Source organism: Cricetulus griseus, assembly GCF_003668045.3.
Source record: "Cricetulus griseus strain 17A/GY chromosome 1 unlocalized genomic scaffold, alternate assembly CriGri-PICRH-1.0 chr1_0, whole genome shotgun sequence".
NCBI classification, from domain to species: domain Eukaryota; kingdom Metazoa; phylum Chordata; class Mammalia; order Rodentia; family Cricetidae; genus Cricetulus; species Cricetulus griseus.
The window spans coordinates 95,930,862-95,952,388 of NW_023276806.1; the positions used below are offsets into that span (position 1 = coordinate 95,930,862).

Sequence of the window (21,527 nt, forward strand, 5' to 3'; positions counted from 1 at the left end):
ACTTCCCAGAATCCTCCTCATTTCCTAGTCCCACCTATCTTGCTGCCCTATTGGTGAACAGTGTTTTTTCATCAAACAATAAGATAAATATATGTACAAAAGACATTCCCCATCACAAGTTCTTACATTATATTTATTCTGTAGGTTATTTTGCTTCTTAGGAAACTTGATTAAGGTGTATGCTGGCCTTTTCTTGTCCGCTGGTTATATCACTTTTTCCTGCTGCCCCGTTCTGCTTTTCTGGTCTTACGTTAATTTTCTTTGTTCTTTTCCTGTCTTTATGTCTGTCCTACTTAAACTTTTGATTGCTGTGAAGAGGCATCATGACCATGACAACTCCTATAAAGAAATCATTTAATTGGGGCTCACTTATAGTTTCAGAGGTTTGGTCCATTATCATGATGATAATGCAGCATGCAGGCAAATGTAGTGCTGGAGCTCAGAGTGCTGCATCTTGTAGGCAACAGGGAGTTGACTGAGTCACTGGGCATAGGAAACCTCAAAGCCCACCCCCACAGTGACACACTTCCTCCAACAAGGCCATACATACACACTCCAACTAAGTCAGAACTCTTAATAGTGCCACTCCCTATGAGATTATGGGGTTCAATTAACATTCAAACTACCACATTGTCTTTTATCAGATTTCCAATTAATTCTCATCTCTCTTGGTCCCTTAAAATTTATTCCACAATTTATTTCTGAAATTGGTCACTGTATATCAAAAGATTATCAATATCAAATAGAAATAGGTACTAGTGGGCAAATCCACCTATAGAATGTATCTCCCTATGTTCTGGACTAGTTGGTAAGGGCACCAAGATCATAGACACGGTCTCTGTTCTCAGGGAGACAGATCAATATGCTAACAATCAGAGATAAAGCAATTTAAAAGTGTATAAGCACAGTGGCAGAGATGGAAGCCTGGTTAAATCTAGTTGGAGGGCTGTGAAAGGCTTTTAGATAAGATCACATAGCAAGTGGGGTATCAGAATGAGAATGCAGGTGACCTGCACATGATTGAGATTTATTCTAGATCCCCGAATCCACTGATGACCGTAGACAGGAGGCCCAGGAGACCTCCTTGTCATCCACCCACCTCTGCATGTTCCAAACACTTGCTCCATCACTCATATCCTCTGCTCATCTACGGGCTCCCTTTATACTCCAGTGTCTTCTCTGATTTTTAGTGTTTCCCATGATAATCTCAATAATCAGACAGGGAACTATCTTCAATCTTCTAAAGCCAACTAAGAGTCCACCTGGTTTTAAAGAAATCTAAATCTGTTTGAAAAGGTGACAAGCAGAGTTGGAGAGTTGCATAGCAAGCTCAGTGGTTAAGTGCTTGCTTTGCAAGCAGGAGGACCTGAGTTCAATCCCAGCAGTCGCATAAAACAAGGCATAACAGCACATCCCTGTAACTCTAGTACTGGAGGGTGAAGACAGGCAGATCCTGGGAGCTCATAGGACCAGCCATTCTAGCAAAATACTGATTTCCAGATTCAGTTAGACCCCTGTTTCAAAATATAAGGCGGGAAAGTTATTGAGGAAGTAAATCCATGTCAGCTTCTGGTCTCTATACATGCCTACTGGGGTGAGAATACCCATCTGTTTATGTGCACATTCATACACACACACACACACACACACACACACACACACACAGCCTTGCAGGAATTCAAGTAGAATGTGTAAACATTGGCTATAATGGATTCTGCATGATGAGCCTGGCCTTGAAGACAATGAATCTATTCTGATCTGTGATCCTGCTACCCAGAGGTATTAACACATCACCCTATGCTCTGGGATGAAGTCTCTGCAAGCAATCAGCCACTGCAACTGATACTGAAACATCTTTGTGCCTTAATTCCTTGCCCTAAGCTAACCATCACCTATTCTCCAAAGAAAGGGTGAGCAGGTGACAGGATACTCAGAATCAAAGCCAAGAACAGGTACGTAATAGCCCCTTAGTAGCTATGTATTAGTAAGTGGCAAGGCTAAATTCTGAGACATCTGGATAAGACATTCCCCTGAAGAACTGGTGTTCTATTGAAAAGCAGGCCTTGTGGTAAATTCCTAGCCTTTAAGAAAACAATCCTGCAGTTTTGAGGATTTGTATTGATACTATTATTCTGCAGGCAGGAGCATTGAGAAACAGAGAAATGTTTCTACCAGGGTGAAAGATTCCAGCAGAATATAGCCCTCACTCTATTCCACTAGACATACATCTTCTTGCCAAAGACAGACCGTGTATTTGGAAGGCGTTGGCTCCATAGACTCATTCTAAACCACTGCTTGTTAGATGTGTGCCCTACTGAATTTCAAAGTGGGGAAGCTATAGGTTTTACAGATAGACATTTGTATAGATAGGTATATAGTTTCTTTTTTCCTTTTCTACTCTGTGGTAACTCAATATGCGCAGCACACATTTAGAAGGGTGTACCTTTCCCTACTGTTACCTGGTGGCATCTCTAGCATATGCCAATATCCTATGGATAAGCAATACCATTGCAACATGCTCTGACAGTTTACTGACTTGCTTTAGTGACCAGTGATGTTTTTTTATTTATTGTGATTTTGAATATGTATCTATCCGAGCCTCCTCTCCTGCTTAAAGCTGACACCAGTGTACAATGCAGTAAATACAAGTCATAAGGAAACATCGGCACATTTTACATACAAAAAATTCCATGGCAAACAAAGGACATGGCAGGCAAAGTTAAAGGGGAAAAATGGATGAAAGAAAAGAAATTTGCAGCAAAATGGTACTTTATTAAAATTTATTTTTAAAAAAAGATTTATGGGATTAGAGCAATGTCTCAGTGGTTAAGAGCACAGGGTGCTCTTGCAGAGGACCTGGGTTCAGCTCCCAGAACTCACATGTCAGCTCATGACCATCTGTAACTCCAGTTCCAGGGGAGCCAGTGTTCTCTCTGGTTTCTGTGGATACTTTATCCATGTGGTACACATACATGCATGCAGAAAAACACTCATGCACATAAAATAAATAAGTCTTACAAAGAAAACCCTTAATAAACAAGTTCATAAAAGTCAATCATACAAATTCAAACATTATTGTAGAAATATGCCATGCTGTGAATCTGCAATCCCCAGAAGAAATGGCTACAAATGGCATACATATAAAATATATTTGCATGTACTTGAATATGCATACATAGCATGCTAAAATAAAAATTAAAAGTAAATAACAACAATAACATGACTTACTGAATAGTATTATATGAATAAAAGGAAGGACCATCGTCTATTAAGTGGCGATCAAGACTGGGGCAAACAGAACCCTTACAGGCCACAAGTGAAAATATAAATTGTTACAAGTCTGAGGGACTTTCAGAGCAGGTACTGAGGCAGTGACAGTGAGGGCTAAGCACAGGCTCATGGAGGGCTCAAGGCAGCTTAAGCCACTTCCATGGGGACTGTAAGCTTTCTCCTCTGTCTCAGCTGAAGTGGCTGGAGGTCTGTGATGTAATCCCTAACCGTGATGGAGTAGAGGTTAACAAAGCCAGTACACGGGAATTCAATCAAAGCTTGTTTTCCCTTGCACTGAGGTGGCAATAGCACATAGGCTTGTTACTGACATAAGGGTGAGTTTCTCGGAGTCCCACACATGATCAAAAAGCCACTTGAATTTAAAAACATATCTTAGAATTGAGGGCCAGCGTTTTGCAACCTGTCAGTGGTAATGCTTGTGAGTGACTTTCATCGTCTGGTTATTGCCAGCTGTGACAGTCATATTCTGTCACTGTCTTCCCGGTCAGAAAGTGGGAAAGAACTGAGAGTATGACATACGTGAAGGTAGTAGAATAGTTCTTCCTCGGAGACCAGGGCGTTTCTGAGCTATAGCATGGTCTCCAACCCTCCCCCCTACCGGAAAGCGCGGAGAGCTGAGCCCCACAATTCAATCCTATTACAAATGCAAAAGCATTTAGAGCTAGGCCAGGCGCCACCCAGTGGGTGGTATCAAGATGACTAATCACTAATTACATCCTAGGAGTGACAGCAAAGGCGGGTGAGCCTGGGCGTCCAGCTGCTAGGCGAAAGGGCAGAGGTCAGGAGGGAGTGGCTGGTGACAGGTGCAGTTGAGGAGCTGAGGGGCGGGAGGAGGGGGGCGCTGGCAGCCCCAGCAAGGCCAGGAGGCAGTTGTGGGATTCCTAGGGCACAGTCTGGAGGCTCTTCAATGCAGGCGCCGCCTTCTCGTGGTTCCCAAATAGCTATGGCTCGGTGCCCTCACTCCAGCCCTGCCCCAGGCAAACCTCTCCTGGGCTCTGTCTGTCTTCTCAGGAGTGAACTAGCCAGACCCACAACAGCTGGTCAGGCCACGTGAGACCCACAAGGTCTGAAGCGGCACAGTAAGGGATGAATATTTCTATGCAGGAATTCACAGGATGCTTGGTTTCTACACGACTATGGGGATTGGGAATGTAAAACACCCCGGACTGATAGTTTTGTGAATTGAATTTTCAGACAAGTCATGGCTTCCCAGACTCTATCTGACATCACCCCTGCTTGTGTTCTGAAGAAGCTCGAGCAGCGGATGTCAGATGCCTGGCCATTAGGGTGCAATTCTGCGTTTTGCTACCTCTTCAGTACAAGTGGCTTGATTTTGTGCTTCCCTGGGCTGTTTTCTGGTAACTGAGAATCCCTGACCTAAGAGCAGACAAAACACGCCAGTCAACCAGTACTATCGTGAAAAACAATGCTTACAAAGACAAACACCTGTTTTTAAAAGTGGATTTAAATTCCTACGGTCTCCATATGACCAACTCTTTAAAATAAGAAATGCTTTAAAATGGAAAGGCAACCATATGTTGAAGATACAGAACAACAGACAAAGAAAATTTACCTCACCGTAATTCTGAGACATAAGCTTTCCAGTTGGGCCCTGAGATCCATCTAGAAATGAGGCAGTTTTGGCATTGCAACTTGCTTGTGGGTGTTGGCTGCAGAAATAAGGCGAACATGCAAAAGGTGAGGCTTCTACCACGGTGAGGCCTCTGAGCAAGGACCTGAATGAAATGTTAGACAGGCAATGTCTGCAAACTCTTCACTGAGAAAGAACTGTAAATGCAATGGCCTTGGGGAGGCTACATCCAGGACCACTGGGGCTGAAGCACAACAAGAAAGGCAAAGAGTTGTTAGAAATGGTGTTGGTGTGAGACGAGGATCAAGACTGTAAAAGGTTTCCTAGCCTCATGATCAAGATTTTGTTTTTCACTGAATGGCTTGAGACCCCAATGCAAAGGAATAAATGAGGTATTTGGAGGCTAGGGCTGTTGCTCAAATCGAAGCTATTGGCAAAGTGCTTGCCTGTCTTGCATGGGGCTATGGGCATAGCAGTGCATGCCTGTAATCTCAGAACTCAGGAGGTAGAAGCAGGAGGCTGCAAGTTCAAGGCCATGCCTAAATACGGACTTGAGGCCAGACCCTGAGTAATAAATGAGTAAATAGGTAGATAATAAGATTTAAATATTGAAAACCATGCCAGTTAGTGCAGGAACAAAATCAGGATTTTAGTAGCAGGAGGACTAAGTGAGACTAGCTACAATGAGGGTGACTTAGCTCAGGGTGGTCACAGCAGAGTGGGTGGGAGGTGGCCAGGCTTAGCCAGTGAGTGCTTTGAAATGAAAAGACAGGAATTGGCAACCAATCACATGGAGAATGAGACAGCCAAGCATGACCCAATGTTTTCTGGCTTGGAAACAATGGACTTGCCTTTGGAGAGTGGTAGGGAGGGCAAAGGTTGAACATATAATGAAAGGGTCAGCTTTTGTCTCTCTCTCAAAAGGCCTCCCTTTAACCCAGTGTCTTTCTACACAGTATTTTACTAAGCCATAAACCCCATGACCACCTATCCTTTAAGTGAACGTGGATCTTCTGCATGTTGTGAACAGAAAAGGTTTTTTGAACAGTATTTTCAATGGGATAATTCCTGTTTTTTTGTTTGTTTGTTTGTTTATTTTTGTTTTTTTTTGTCTTGTGTATGAGACATCAGACAATGAAAGCCACTTTTTGTTTTACTTGAGCAATGAACTCCTGTTTTCCAAGCAGGTTCTCAACTGCTAACAAGATAGCCCACCTTAAAGCCCCTCCAGGCAAGAGATCTCTGCACCCACAGAAGGGTCAATCAATCAGGCTAAAAACAGAGGCCCAGAGCACGAAGAGGTAGCTCCTCAGACATCTTCACATGCTGTCTGGCTATCACTCTTCACCTGCTCCACATCCAGAAAAGGGCTTGTTGAAATGGTCAGAATGAACGTGTGTGGTGTCAAAGGAACTTTGCACAACATAAACAGAGGCACACACGTCATTGCAGAAAGCTAATGTGTAGCTCCATGTCACTGGCTGTCACTTGCTTTTGTGTTCTGGAGCTAGAGGTATAGTTCAGTGGTAGAGCACCTGCCTAGCATGTGCAAAGTCTTAGTTTCAATCCCCATACACTAACAAACAAATGCATCTTTTGTGTCTAAAGAAAGAATCTGGTGCTCCTGTGGGAAGATGCAGAGTTGGTTGTGGTGTCATCTACAGAGTTTTGGGTTTCCTGAGTTATCTCCCATGCCAGAGTAGGGCTTTTCTGTCATGTAGTTCTTCAGAGTAACCCAAACCCTCTAAGTGATCCAATTAAACTCATTAATTCACCAAGCTGGACTTGGGTGGAATTGGGTTTTATGACCTCTTAGGGGTCCCATCTCAGGAGACTAGACGCTTCTTTACACCTCCCCAGGAGAAGTAATCCAACAGGGATTAATTTTAAAAAATGAATCACATTTATTTGTTAAATGTGCTCCCCCTAGAATGCCATGGCACACGCGCAGATGTCAGGGAACAACTTGTAGGTATCAGTTTTCTCCCTCCACTAAGTCCTGGAGACTGAACTCGGGCTACCAGGCTTGGTAGTGAACACTTTTACCTGCTGAGCCATCTCACTGGCCCTGAGATCACTCTTCAGATGTTGTCATGCTATGAGGTGGCCAAGTGTCTCTACAATGTAGAGACACTTGGTCCCACTGCCCTAGGCAAGTTATAGAATTGGACAAAGCAGTGTGTGCTATTATCTGCCACACTTTTAGATTTGAAATAGATCCCCTTACAGGCCCACTTTCCCCAAAGTCCTTTGAAAACAACATAGTCCCAAATATATAGACCTGTAAATAAGTAAAATACTAAATAAAAATGTTAAATGTATATTTCAAAAGCTGGGTATTCTCAGCACCATGAAAAGCACTAGACTTTGGCTTTGTCTGAGTTGTGTAAAGAGGGGTGCTTGTCACCAAACCCCCAAGATTTTATGATGGCTCCAATGCTGAGAATGCAGAGTAGTGGGGCTGAGAGATGGCTAAAGGGTTGAGACAGCTTGCTTCTCTTTTAGAGAACCTGGGCTGGTTGCTGCACGGAGTCTCACAACTGCTTGTAACTCCAGTTCCAGGGGATCTGACACCCTCTTCTGGCCTTTGTGGACAATGCACACTCATTGTGTACATACACATACAAACAGGCAAAAAAAAAACTCATACACATGAAATTTAAAACAAATAAAAGGTGGGTGTGAATAGCAATGCAAAATCTCTTGGCTGGGTTGCATCTCTGCATTTCTAAATATTATCTCTAGGGGAGCCATGTTTCTCCCACTATTGATCAGTCAATCAGTTTTTCCGTAGTCATCACTAACCTGTCCTTGCCATTATAACGGAAACTATTCTGGTTTTCTGACCCTTTGTAAGCTTTCTGTGTTTGATAAAGTATTGATTTTTAACATCTAAGGACTCAGAATATTGAAGCTTCTATTTCTTCTCAGACATAAAGTATCCCATTTTCCTTTTAAGAAGTAGAGTTGTTTCCCAAAGCTATTTTCGTTGTGGGGGTGTTAATTATTTTCTGGGCTTAAGTCATGACAGCTGACCTAATTATTGCAGGCCCAACCCTGGGATTGTTTTAGTAAGGTTCTGACTCAGCTCCCTTGAGGGACTGACCTAAAATGTCTTTTCTTTTTAAAGCTGGAAAACACAGTCCTATGATTGGTTTACCACAACAATTTCCATCCCCTGGGCCTTTATCTTCAACTCATCCTCCAACCCACAATCCTCCCTCCAGGTGGCAACCAGGTGAACCATATACAAAGACACAGCATAGCACTTCTCTGTTAAAACCGTCTTTCACTCAGGAAAAAATGAAAAAGAACACTTAAGCCCTGAGTGAACTGAGCCCTGTTAGGTATGACAACTAATGCTCAGCAAAAGAAAATATGCATGCAGGAAGAAGGGCAGTGACATTCTAAGATAACTGTCCACAGACAGGCAAAGAAGTGCGTTGTATTCAAGGCAATGGGTCATTGGTGTTTGTGGAGCAATGAACGGCAGGACTTGGAAGTGTGAATGACAGTCTATTTCTTGTTCTAGGTGTTGTTCACAGTGTTTGCTCTGTGATAGCTCATTGAGTCATGGTCCTAGGATGTGCGAACCTTCAGCAGGGTAATTACACTCGGGCACAAATGCTGAGGAGAAAGCTGAAGGTGAGCAAGGGAAGAAACAAATGTGAAACAACCCTTTTCAGGGACTGCACCCCCAGGAAAACAAAACAGCAGCACTGGAAGGAAAGGCTGGTGAAGTTACAAGCAGGTTGGGTTTTATTTGTTGAGTGGGAGACTTTAGGGGTGTTTATTTTGTTTTTAATGGGAGATTTTAAGATGGTTGATTCCCACTTTGCTATGGGGATTTATCTAACATAAAGCAAGTATATGGTGGTTAAGAGCAGGAGAGCACAGCTGCTGTGGAGTTCCTCTGGACTCGGGAGAGTGTGAGACAAAGGTGGATGGAAGGTTATACCAGCAGAACAGGGTGCAAAGGGGACAGCTGAATCACAGAGGCAGAACGTGGACAGGGCAGTGGTGGGTGAGTGACATGACAAGCCTTGTCTTCAGGTTGTAAGCAAACTGAGCAGGCAGCAGAGTGATGGGGCTGGTTATGATAGCCTTTGATGTGACTGTTTCTAGTCACAGATCTTTGGGGACTAAATTCAGCTTGGTCTACCACTGTCATGTGATGTGCTAGAACAACCTCTGGCTGTCTCTGCAAGGAGAGAAATGTAACCAGTAACAAATTCCTAGAAATGAAAATGTGGAGTTCAGAATATGTGAATTTAAAATCTAGAAAAATGCCTTCTGAGAAGTAACTCCAGTTGAAATCCCTGTACACATGTAATATCCCCCTTCCCTACCTCCTAGGAAGTATTGCTACTTATAAACTGCCAAAGACGTGAACACTGCTCAGTTTTCTCTTTTACCAACTGCTACTGTTAACATCGTGTATTTTTGTTCTTATGGTGCTCCCTAATGGCAGGCTAGCCATGACCTCTGCCCATTTCTCTTGCTGATCTCTTATCTTTTCTGTTTGAATTTGAAGAGTGCTTTGCATGTTAGGGAAACAAGCCATTTGACAGTCATATTTATTGGGGGGAAAGTAGGCATGGGTGGGGATGGTTAAACATGCAGACCTAGGCTTCATTGTTTCTCTTTGAAAGAAGCCGCCACTTCATATTTATAAAAAAAAAGAAGGACGTCTGTTTTAGATCTTTTTTTTAAAATCCCAATATCTATCATGTATCAGGGGTTGGTTTTGTTGGGTGAGGTCAAATATAACTTTATTCGTGATTTTTTTTCTTCCAAGTGGCTAGCCAGTGACCCCACTGTCCCTTTTATATTATGCTGCTTTTCCCTGGCATGCTAAAATGCTAACTTTATCCCCTATCTTAAAAACTGCTTATAATTCAACTCAAGGGCAGGTTCATCTGGATCCGGTGGTACTTTCATCTGCATCCAGTGGTACTTTCATCTGCCTAAGGACTTTAACTTTTTACTTCCCACTCTTATGTGGCTCTTAACTGTGTCTGAAACTACATAACCTGAGTCTCTTGCTGTGCTTCTGTGTCCTTAATGCAGCAAGGTCCTTCTTGGACTGTTGCCTGGAGATAGATAAATGATCAGCAAATAATTAATTAGGGCCCCCTTCCTACTTGTTGTAAAAAATGGAGATTTATATGCTGGGAAGATCTGGAAATGGCTGATCTTTGTAAATAATGTTACATCCTTCCTTAAAGAGTTTATACAACCTCTCTACATCTCATTTCTTCTTACACTGCCCATGCGTGTTACTCCACGGTAATGTGATTGAAGCTTCCAGAAAAGTGTTTATTGGAAAGAAGTCCATCACAGTCACAAAATTAAGTCCATGCCTTACCTATGTGTCTTCTGGAATGTTCACACAAACATGGGAATCTCTACTTGGGGGGCCAGTTTATAGTCATGGTGGATGAGTCCTTCTGTGTGACCATAGAGAAGCCAGAACACTCTCACAGCCCTAGTGATGCCAGTGGCCCCTGCACACCCATCACTACAATCTGACTTACTATCCAAGCCATACATCTGCTCTTCCTCTGCATAGGCTCTGACTTCTTCCCCTGCTCTTCATCCTTTGCCCTTCCTCTGTCATTGCTCTTCCTCCACCCCTGCCCTTCCTCCACCCTCTCTTCCTCCACCCCTCTTCCTCCACCCCTGCCCTTCCTCTACCCCCTCTTCCTCCACCCCTGCCCTTCCTCCACCCCTGCCCTTCCTCTACCCTCTCTTCCTCCACCCCTCTTCCTCCACCCCTCTTCCTCCACCCCTGCTTCTCCACCCCTGCCCTTCCTCACCCTCTCTTCCTCCACCCCTCTTCCTCCACCCCTGCCCTTCCTCTACCCTCTCTTCCTCCACCCCCTCTTCCTCCACCCCTGCCCTTCCTCCACCCCTCTTTCTCCACCCCTGCCCTTCCTCCACCCCTCTTTTTCCACCCCTGCCCTTCCTCCACCCCTCTTCCTCCACCCCTGCCCTTCCTTCACCCCCCTCTTCCTCCACCCCTCTTCCTCCACCCCTGCCCTTCCTCTACCCTCTCTTCCTCCACCCCCTCTTCCTCCACCCCTGCCCTTCCTCCACCCCTCTTTCTCCACCCCTGCCCTTCCTCCACCCCTCTTTTTCCACCCCTGCCCTTCCTCCACCCCTCTTCCTCCACCCCTGCCCTTCCTTCACCCCCGGCTCTTCCTCCATCTTTTGCCCTTCCTCCTCCTGCAGCTCCACCTTCTGCTCTTCTTCCATCTTGTCCCAACCTATCATATATACTTTGGTGTCAATATCTTTTAAAATGACTTCTTTATTTTGGAGTTTCACATCATGTACCCCAATTCCACTCACCTCCTGGTCCCCCATCCTCCCCTCATCCCTGCCACATCTGCCCCCCCCCATAAGGAAATAATTCAAAGCAACCAACCAAAAGCAAAACAAAACAAACAACAACAAAAAACCCCCACAAAAACCAAAAAATACCCCACCAAAACCAAAACAAACAAACAAAAAACCCAAAACAAAAACCACCACAACAGAAAAAAAATCTCCTTTCTTCTCTTTCTTTCCTGCTTCTCTAACACCTCTTCATTCATCCTGGTGGCAATAGAGGCTTCAGTGTGCCATATACTATACCTATTTGTCCCATTAGTTTTACTGACAAATGTCTATTGCATCAAGTCATTGGTCTGGTTCAAGGCCTCTGGCTTCTAGTACTCTGCCATCACTGGATTCCCACCCAAACGCCTCTGGGATATTCTGTGTCTGACACAAGTCTTGGCGATCTTCACCAGCTCAAGTAGGTCTTACATGGGTTAGATGCTAGGGTGAGTCAACCCAAGGCCTGGTTGTGGGCCTGGAGAGTAGCCAAGCTGGTCAATCCAGGCTCCTGGGGCCACCCACCTGGGACAAGTGGGTGGAGTCAGCTCCCCTACATTCAAGCCCTCAGAGTCTGTGGTGAAGTGTGGGTGCTATTGATGGGGAATGTACTTCTGTGTACGTTCATCTCATTGATTGTTGAATAAAGTACTGTTTGGCCAACGAGACAGCAAGTTAGATGGGACTAGGAGTCAAGGAGGATTCTGGGAAATGTAGTAAAGAAGTGGTGATCCAGGCAGGAAGTGACATAGCAGGGAGACTCATATTTAAACAAGGACAAGCAGGAAGTGGTTTCTCTCCCCTTCGCTCTTCCTCCTGCTCTCTGCTCTGAGCCACCATGTGATCCCCGGGATGAGGACACCAGCAGAAGGTGTCCGATAAGCCTTATCATTTCTCAATAGAGGAATCTAAAATGGCTGAAAGACACATAAGAAAGTGTTCAACATCCTTAGCCATCAGGGAAATGCAAATCAAAACAACTCTGAGATACCATCTTACTCCTGTCAGAATGGCTAAAATCAAAAACACCAATGACAGTTTATGCTGGAGAGGATGTGGAGAAAGAGGAACACTCCTCCACTGCTGGTGGGAGTGCCAACTTGTACAGCCACTTTGGAAATCAGTATGGCGACTCCTCAAGAAAATGGGAATGAGTCTACCACAAGATCCAGCAATTCCACTCCTAGGCATACACCCAAAAGAAGCACATTCATATTACAAGGACATCTGTTCAACCATGTTCATAGCAGCATTATTTGTAATAGCCAGAAACTGGAAGTAGCCTATATGCCCCTCAACTGAAGAATGGATAGAGAAAATGTGGTACATTTACACAATGGAGTACTTCTCAGCAGAAAAAAAAAACAATGGAATCTTGAAATTTGCAGGAAATGGATGGAACTTAAAGAAATCATTCTGAGCGAGGTAACCCAATCACAAAATGACAAACATGGTATGTACTCACTCATATGTGAACCTGCTTTATGATACATAGTAGTGGCCATGCCTTATCAGAGCTGTTTTTAATGATGTTGCTCAGAATGGTTTCCTTCCAGATGATGATTGAGAAGCAAATTTAAAATAAAAAAATGGTGCCAGGTACTACAAGAGTAACAGAACTGTGCTGTTTTCTGGAATTTTGTTTTTTACTTTTTTGTTGTTGTTTTTTTTTAAATTGAGTGTGCTGGAAGTCTCTACAATTTTGTTCAAAGGACTGGAGAACCTGGAAAAGCTGTTGCTGCTATTGATGCAGAACATACTGCTATTATTGGTCTTTTTATATAAATATAAATATATATATATAAAGATAAGTCTTATAAAATATATAGATTTATGATAATAAAGACTGAGCTAACAGATGAGAAACCCTAATCATTGGCCAAGCAGGATTTGTACCTAATATAAGTCTCTGTGTATTATTTTGGCTATCTGAGTGGCAGGCAGAACTGAAGAGGGTGGCAGAAAGATTTATCATAACATGCTATCTCTCCAGCATGTGGGGGCCAGCCCCCTTGCTGTAGTGTCCATTGAGGGACAAGGCTAGGTTTCCCAGGGCCAGAAAAGGATATGGCTGGCTCAATATGAACCTCTGATTTCCTCTCCCATGTTTTCTATGGCCTCCTGAGGAGACATAGGCCACAGACATCTACACAACCTGGCTGTAGCTGGACCATAGACCCAGTCATGGCCCTTGACAGCAGTTTGGGCCTGGTAGACATCCTGGCTCTGGGTAAAGGAACTGGGCACTCAGGTGGGAATGATTGTGGCCCTAGCCTTGGGCCTCTAAGTGATCTTTGGTGGCAATGCAGGACCTGGACTTCAGCACAGACCCCAGCCATGATAGAACCATAGATCCTGATGTCCTCAACAGTGGCTGGGTCTAGATGTCACCACTGCCCCAGCAGCAGTATGACCCTGAGACACCAATATGGCCCTCGATCTCTGGTGTCTATACAGCCTTCAATGGTAACAGGTACATCGGACATCAGCACAGACCCTGGCTGCAGTAGGTCCTAGGACCTTGACGTGGCCCTCAGCTGCAGCTCTGGCCCATACATTAGCATGACATTGAGTAGCAGTGCAGGACACTCAGATCTGGATGCATCCTGGTCCTCGGTCACCAACCTAGACCCAGGGGGCTGATCTGACCCTGGGCATCCTCATGGTGGTCGTTGGCAACAGCAGTCACATACATGCCTCCAAGTGGTAGCCTCAGCAACTCAGATCAGGATGGCTCTGGTAGCAGTATGGCCCCTGGAGGTGTCAATATTTTTAATAAGATTTATTGTTATTTACATATATAGGTGAGTGTTTGTGTGAGTGTATGCCATGTGTGCAGATGCCCACAGAGGCCAGGGGAGAGCTTCTGATATCCTGGAACTGGAGTTATGGGAAGTTGTAAGCTATCTGACATGGGTGAAACACGGCTAACCACTGAGCTAGCTCCACAGCCTCCTGATATCAACAACCTTTAAACAAGCAGAACTGAGCCTCAACCTGCTGACAGTCCACTTCCAGCACCACTACCCCTCCTAATGGTGTCTGCTCCCCCTCCCCCAACCTGTCTTTCTTTCCTCCTCCTCTCTGTAAGACTGCTTTCCCTGCTTCCTTGTAATCAAGTCCTTCTACTTGACTCTGTATGTACAGACTTCCCTGTCAACAGTTCCTGGTGAAACCTGCCCTGACCCCACACAACCCCACAGGCCTCCCTCTGTCTCCCTGAAGAACACAGACACCCATAGCCTGGGTCTTTTAAAGGGAGCACACATGCTGCCTGGATCTGGCACACTCTCATAGCTTGTTCACTCTGCCACAGTCCTAGAAAACAATTTTGGATTTTCCTTCTCTCTCCTCCTCCTTTCCCCAGAACTCCCCATCACCTGTATCACCTGCATCTGACCTGATGCTTGCTGTCTTCCCTGTCCTCCAGTGACGGACTGCCCCTGTGGTGGCTCCACAGCCTCCAGCTGCCCAGAATCACAACGCCAACAGTTACACTCTGCTACACTCAAAGGCCTTCATCTTCACAGGGTAATTCCACACAGGTAGGGAAACATGCTGAAATTTCTCCTGTCTTAAAACACCCTATCCCAACTCCACATGCGCCATGTTTTTAAGTCTATACACTGACAAAAGAAAAGATACCTACCCATGCTATCTCTTCTCTTTGTCTCTCAGCCACTCCAATAAGTCTGTGACTTCACCAGTCCACCAACAGCACTGTTCACACTGGCATCTTTTTACCACGAATGGCCAAAGCACCAGCACTGGTTGGTTGCCTGGACACTGACAGCTTCTCACCCAACATTCCACTCTTGGTCCCTAAAGTCTACATTCTGCCCAATATTCAGATCATGGGCCATGACTGTCTCCTCTTGTGCTGGCTTCTATCTAGTGTGAAGTAAATGTCCTGGCATGCCCTCCCTGCATCTCCTGGGTCACTGCTATGTAACAGTTCTTGCAGGCCACAGCTCTTTTATCTAGAATGTTCCTTTCCCAAGCTATTGCCTGCCTTGCTTTCTCCCTTTAGTTGTTTTTTTTCCAAATGCCACTTTATCAGAGTATCTCCCCAGATTTCCCATCTCAAACAAAACATCTTGCCTCACCTTGGCCCATCTTCTTTTTTCCTCAGAAATATATATATATATATATATATATATATATATATATAGAGAGAGAGAGAGAGAGAGAGAGAGAGAGAGAGAGCCTTTTTAATATAATCTCATGGATTCCCTGCTGGATTTCATCCTGTGACCAAGGGCCACCTCCTCAACATGTCCCAATGATGCCCCTTCTCATGGCCTGGAACCTTACTTCACAGTAAGTGCCACTCCCCCCCTGGGCATGCACAACCACCTAGCTGGCATTTTATATTTATTGCCCTGTTAATTTCATGAATTTCCTGATAGATCATTCACCCCTTGAAGTGAGGAATGTTGCCAAAATACTGACTATTAAATAAAAAGGACTCAGTAAAATACTTAACTATTGTAATACTATCTGGAAAAATGTACGAAGTGGGGAACCATAGCTGTATCATTGAAAAACTAAACATACTTTTATATATTCTTAAAATAGAATTCTCTATCAATTAAAAAAGGTCAAATCATGGTTCCAATTATGTGAGAAATCAAAATGTGCCTCTATATGTATAATTCATACAGTTTCACCCTGCATGTTCATTTAAGAATAATCTAGAAGGAAATGTGTCAATATGTTATGAGTGGTTACTTTCATGGGGTTTTATTTCTTTGAGACAGGGTTTCACTATGAAGTTCTGGGTGATCTAGAATTTGCCTTGTAAGTCAGACTGGCCTTGAACTCACAGAGATCCTCCAGCCTCTGCCTCCCCAGTGTACCAAAATGCCCAGCAAACTTTTGTTTTTAAAATATAGGTGTTGTGTGCCCAAAGAGAGTAGAAGGAATTAGATCCCCCTGGAATTGGAGTTACAGGCTGCTGCAAGCTGCCTGATGTGGGTGCTGGGATCTGAACTCCAGTCCTCTGTGGGAGCAGTATTCACTCCTAACCATTGAGCTCTCTCGAGTCCTGTGAGTGGTTACTTCTAAAGAGCAAACAGCAAGGGAAATGAGATTTTTCACTCTGTTTTATGTCATTTGCTTTGTTTAAGTGTTCGGGGCTCATAGTTTCATAACATAGCTTAAAATAGTTTTTTCAAATTGACTAGTAGTACTGTTGGTTGATATTGTCTACAGGTCTGATTGCAGGGGGGTGGTGTAGCTGGAAGTTACAGAGGAGCCTGGAGTGCTGAACATTTTGAGAACGAAACTTACGGGGGAAAAAGGAACAAATGAGTATAATTAGCATATTTTATTTATTGATCCCTACTATGGGAATGCTGCCCTCCATAACATGGTACATGCATGTATGTTCTCTAGGCCTCAGAACAAACTTGCAAATTAGGAATTAGCTCAGTTGATGAGAAACAAGCCTCAGGAAAATGATCACTAACAAGCTTAGAGCTGAGACCAAGTGTTATAGGACTGGAATTCTTACTTGCCACACTGTCTTTCAAAGACATGAGCCTCTGAGGTAGGGGTCAGGTGGTAGACACAAGAGGATGGAGCAGGGCAGACCAGAGGGTGGAGGAGGGCAGAGAAGAGGGTGTCAGATAAAAGTGTTGTGAAGCTAGTAACCAAAGGGGGTGGACGATGCAGGACTCTTTATTTATTTGTTTGTTTGTTTGTTTATTTATTTATTTATTTATTCAGGACTCTCTCTACTTATTTATTTATTTATCTTATGTGTATGTGTGTATGCACCTGAGTGCATGTATGTGTACCTGATTGCATGTATGTGTACCTGAGTACAGGTTTGTGTACCTGAATGCATGTATGCATCATGTGTGTGCAGTAGCCTGAGGAGGTCAGAAGAAGGTATCAGATCCCCTGGAACTGATGTTTACAGGTGGCTGTGAGCTGCCATGTGGGTGCTGGGAACAGAATCCAGGTCCTCAGGAAGATCAGTAAACACTTAACAGCTAAGGACCTTAAGAATTAACCTTAGAGGGAAAGAATCCTAACAACTCAATGCAACACAAATGCCCTTGCTATTTAGAGTTCCGTTGGAGCTGGGAGGAGATGCACACATACTGAGAGGCCTTAGGAAACAAGATCTGTCTCATATAGAATATGAGTGAGCACTCAGACTGCCAGGAGGCATGTGACATGATAGATACCATGAGCCCAGGATCCAATAAATATCAAGAACTTTATCAACTGTAACCTTAACCTTGAACCTTAGTAAGGAAATTAACATGGTTATTAATATTGTAGAAAAGGAAACAAATGAAGGGAGAAAATGAGTTATTACCTAGTGTGTCTAGAGGGATGGGATGAAGTTTATGATGTGACTGTGACTTCCAGTCTGGTGCTCTTCCTAAGACATGTAGCTGCTTCTTATAGGAAGCTTATTCATGTCTCAAGGGACACAGTCTGAGAGCCAAAGAGTGGACAAGCATCATTTATTGGATGATATGAAGACAAAGCTGTATTCATGACAAAGGGAAGGTTTGGGAAGTAGAAAAGAATGGTATTAGGGACTCAGGGATGTGGGGCCTGGGAGTCTGGGGAAACAATTGCCCATAGTTTACCCTGCTTTTGTGTAAGTGAGAGCAGAATAGCCATGCAGACAGTGAAAAATAATTTTCAGCTGGAAGTTTGCCACAACTGGCGTGGCTTTGCCAGTGGGACCTGATTAGTATTCTTGAGCTCTCCGTAGCATCTGTAGGAATACCCAAATGACACAAAGCCAATTCTAGTAGCAGGGATTTAACATTTTAACCCAATTTTCTCTAACACAGTTAACCTGTGATGAAATGCTGGCCAGGCATCTTTTCATAGCTCTTCGAGGCCTCAGCAACCAGACCATTTCCACAAACACATGGGCATTCACCTGTACTGAGCCAGGCCAGTCCAGCATGTCTCCTCATAGAATGGACTCCTACTCATACTGCTGGTGGGGTGGAGAACTGGGTGTATTTTTCCCCCAGATTCGACTGGATCGGGGCCAAGGTTCTACATGCAAATAGCTTAACATGCTTTCACTGTATTTGTCCACTGCTGACACAATCCGGCCATTTTAATGCATTTCTATTGTAGAATTTCCATTTCAGACAGAATGAACAGTGATACTACATATAAACACATTCTCTGCCAGGCAAATCCTAGGGTAGATTTCTTGAAAAGGCTCTGGGAAGTCTTGTGGCCAGCAATAATATTAACATTGCAAAGTGGCTTTATTAGAGTGCAAGAATCACAGAAGGACTTAGGAATTAGCATTAGGGCCCTTCTTACCAAAGGTTGGCACCACGTTAACAAAACGACGGTTATACTGCATTCGCCACTTGGCCCGACCTGTCTTCTTTTTCTTCTCCCGTTTGGCCACCTTGGGAGTTTGACCTCTCACTTTTCCAGCACTAGCTAGGGAACCATGAACTTTACTTCCCAACATGCAACCAGCTACTTCCAGAGTAGTCAGGGCCTCTATGCCACACTGGCCTAGGGTGGCCTCATCCTCCAACGGCGAGCCAAAAACACGACTTGATCTTCCAGGGAAATGCCTTCCAGTGAGGCCACATGAGTTTTGATCTGGGTGACCGTCTCTTGGCCGGTCACCTCGAGAGTGTGTAGTCCCTGGGCGCATACAAAGAGCTGCATGTTGGCGACTAACCCGCGTACGCCGAAGCTGCTACCGAGAAGATGGAGTCAAGAAAGAGCCATAAAATGTCTTTTAAAAGTCAGTATTTAGAAGTTAAATGTCACTTGACAGTTCAATGATACCACTCCACTAAGAGATAAAATCAGTATGCCATGTTGACATTTTTAATATAGTAAATAAAATAAACCTCTAGAGTTTAAATCCAGTGGGCTTCCTGCCCCTTACTATTTCCCGAATATGAGTATTAGCATGGCACAGAAGAGTGCCAGGATGAGCCTATAGCAGCAGAGAGATCAGTGCATTCTTGGTTCTGTGTACAGACCCCAGTGCACACATGGTATTTTACTTTTCAGCGCTTTCTATTTCAAAGAGTCTGTGAGGCAAATAATCTTTGTGACACTTGCTTTGTTAAGACCTCTTACAGGTTTTCTTTTTTTCAATCATATAGTTTTGCCTAAGCCCAAAGCCTAATTTTTTCAAATAAGCTATTATTTTGAGGGAAATGGGAGTAGCCTGAGGCAGGCTGAAAGGAATAAGAATTTAATGTTTTATAAAAATGCTATCACTTCTCCCTCATGAAATGAATCCTTGTGGCTATCTGGGGAAGAATTAAATTGTCAAGAAATATTTGTTTGCAAAGGCCACTTTTCAAAACAAGTTGACCTGAACATTCTGGAAACCATTTCTCTGGAGTCTTACTTAGCACACAGTACACCCACTTTATAATTGGACTTACTCGTAACCTTTGTGTTGAGAAAAACATTCTTAAAAAGCTTTATAAGAGTCTGAGAAAAACTCAGCAGCATATAAGACCCTATTATTTAACCAATCACAGCTGCCTGTGTTCTCCAATTATTTTGTTTTCAGAAAGATGATTATCCTGGATTATAAAACCAACCTTGAAAAATAGAGATGAAGGGTTTCTCAGTCTTGCACAAGGGTGTCGTGTTTCCATGGTGATGAAACCAGCTCTTGATACCAGATTAACCAAGGTGATCCTGAGTTTCCCACTTTGCTTCCTCATTCCACATACCAGAGAGTCCACAGAATGGGAAGGAAGAGCCAGAGGTCAGCGGTACTCCTGAGAGCTCCACAGAAAACTGCCAAGAGGCTGGGGGCTGCTGTCAGTCTGCCAAGGCTGTCTGGTATTGTTTTATACATATGGCAGTCTACTTTAGACAATACTTTTAATAAAAATTCAAAAACAGCTTTCTCCACCCAGTTTCCATGCCATCTAGATACGCTGTACCCTTCATCTCCTGATTTTGGCCCTCCACATACTCGATGAACATGTTACAGGTTACATACAGGTTACAACAACAGCACCCAAACTTGTGTGTCAGAATTGTCCTATGGAGGGCTGGGCTCTGTCCTGGATGCATGGAGCCAGGTTGTTTTTGAGTAAATCTATAAATGCTGCCAGGTTTGGGAGTCAATGAAGTTTGATAGTGGGTCCATTCTTTGTTTGTGTGCCCCATGGGTATCTGCACTCATTTAGTGTATAGAGTATGTTGAGATAGGATAACCAGATATATGCTAACACATCTATTAGGGTTCATTGGCATGCAGAGTACTAGGTCCCAGCCTAGCTAAGTCTTCCACATCTGACTCTGGGGGGTATGGCCTGGAAATTGATCAAGTTCCCTCCCACTCCTAGAGAAGCAATTACTTATACAGGAAAACCACTGATCTTTTAGGAGTCAAACTGGAATCCTTGATGGATCAGGTATCAGGCAGACTGAGTGGGAGAATGACCAAAGGGAAGTGAATCCCTTTCAGAGGGGAAGCCATTCCTCCATAGGTAGCTCATTGCTGTTTTGCATAGTAGACAGAGGCCTGGCATTGTCAAAGCTTTACAGTTTTTAGAAGCTAGAAATAAGGAGAAATTTAGTTTCCCACGACTCCAACAATCAGCAAATACACACCAGCCAGTGCCACCATAGAACACCATGAGAAGCCTGTGGCTCCTTGGGATGAATTGCGTAGTATCAGAAAAAGGATAACGTCATCTGCCATTCAGGGTTCCTGTCTGTACTGACTGTATCTGGATGCAGTTAGGTGGCCTCCAGAAAAATAGCCTGCTGCACCACAGATACTAATTAGTGCTGTTGCTTTTTCATGCCATTCTGCCAAGTGATGCTTTCCTTTCTCAATGAACTTCATCACTAGCCACTGAAGATGGAGACATGGGTATCTGCCTTCATCCTTTGCCCTTCTCAAACCCCCTCATTGGATATCTACCAAGCCTTGCTAATTCTACTACTAACAGAAACATAGGCTCCATCACTGTAGGCAACCTCCTAGTACAGTTTTCATATTATACTGTCTCATGACCTGACAATTTGACTTTTTAAAGAAAATCCTGGGGCTGGAGAGATGGGCCTGTGGGTAAGAGTGCTTACCTTGCAAGTGTGAGGACCTGACTTCAAATCCCCAGTACTTGGGTTAAAAGCTGAACATGACTATGTGTGTCTGCAACACTGGCTTACAGGGGTGGATACAAATGAATTAAGAGCTTGCTTGTCAACCAGTCTAGATGAAATGGTGAGCTATGAAAGGGTTCCATGAAAGGCCCTGGCTCACAGC

The 21,527-nt window shown here is 44.0% G+C and overlaps 1 pseudogene; it reads right to left on the bottom strand.

Annotated features, from left to right (window-relative positions):
• Positions 1-18,508: 18,508 nt before the first annotated feature.
• Positions 18,509-18,940, bottom strand: LOC100768052 (annotated as a pseudogene).
• Between the last annotated feature and the right edge of the window lie 2,587 nt (positions 18,941-21,527).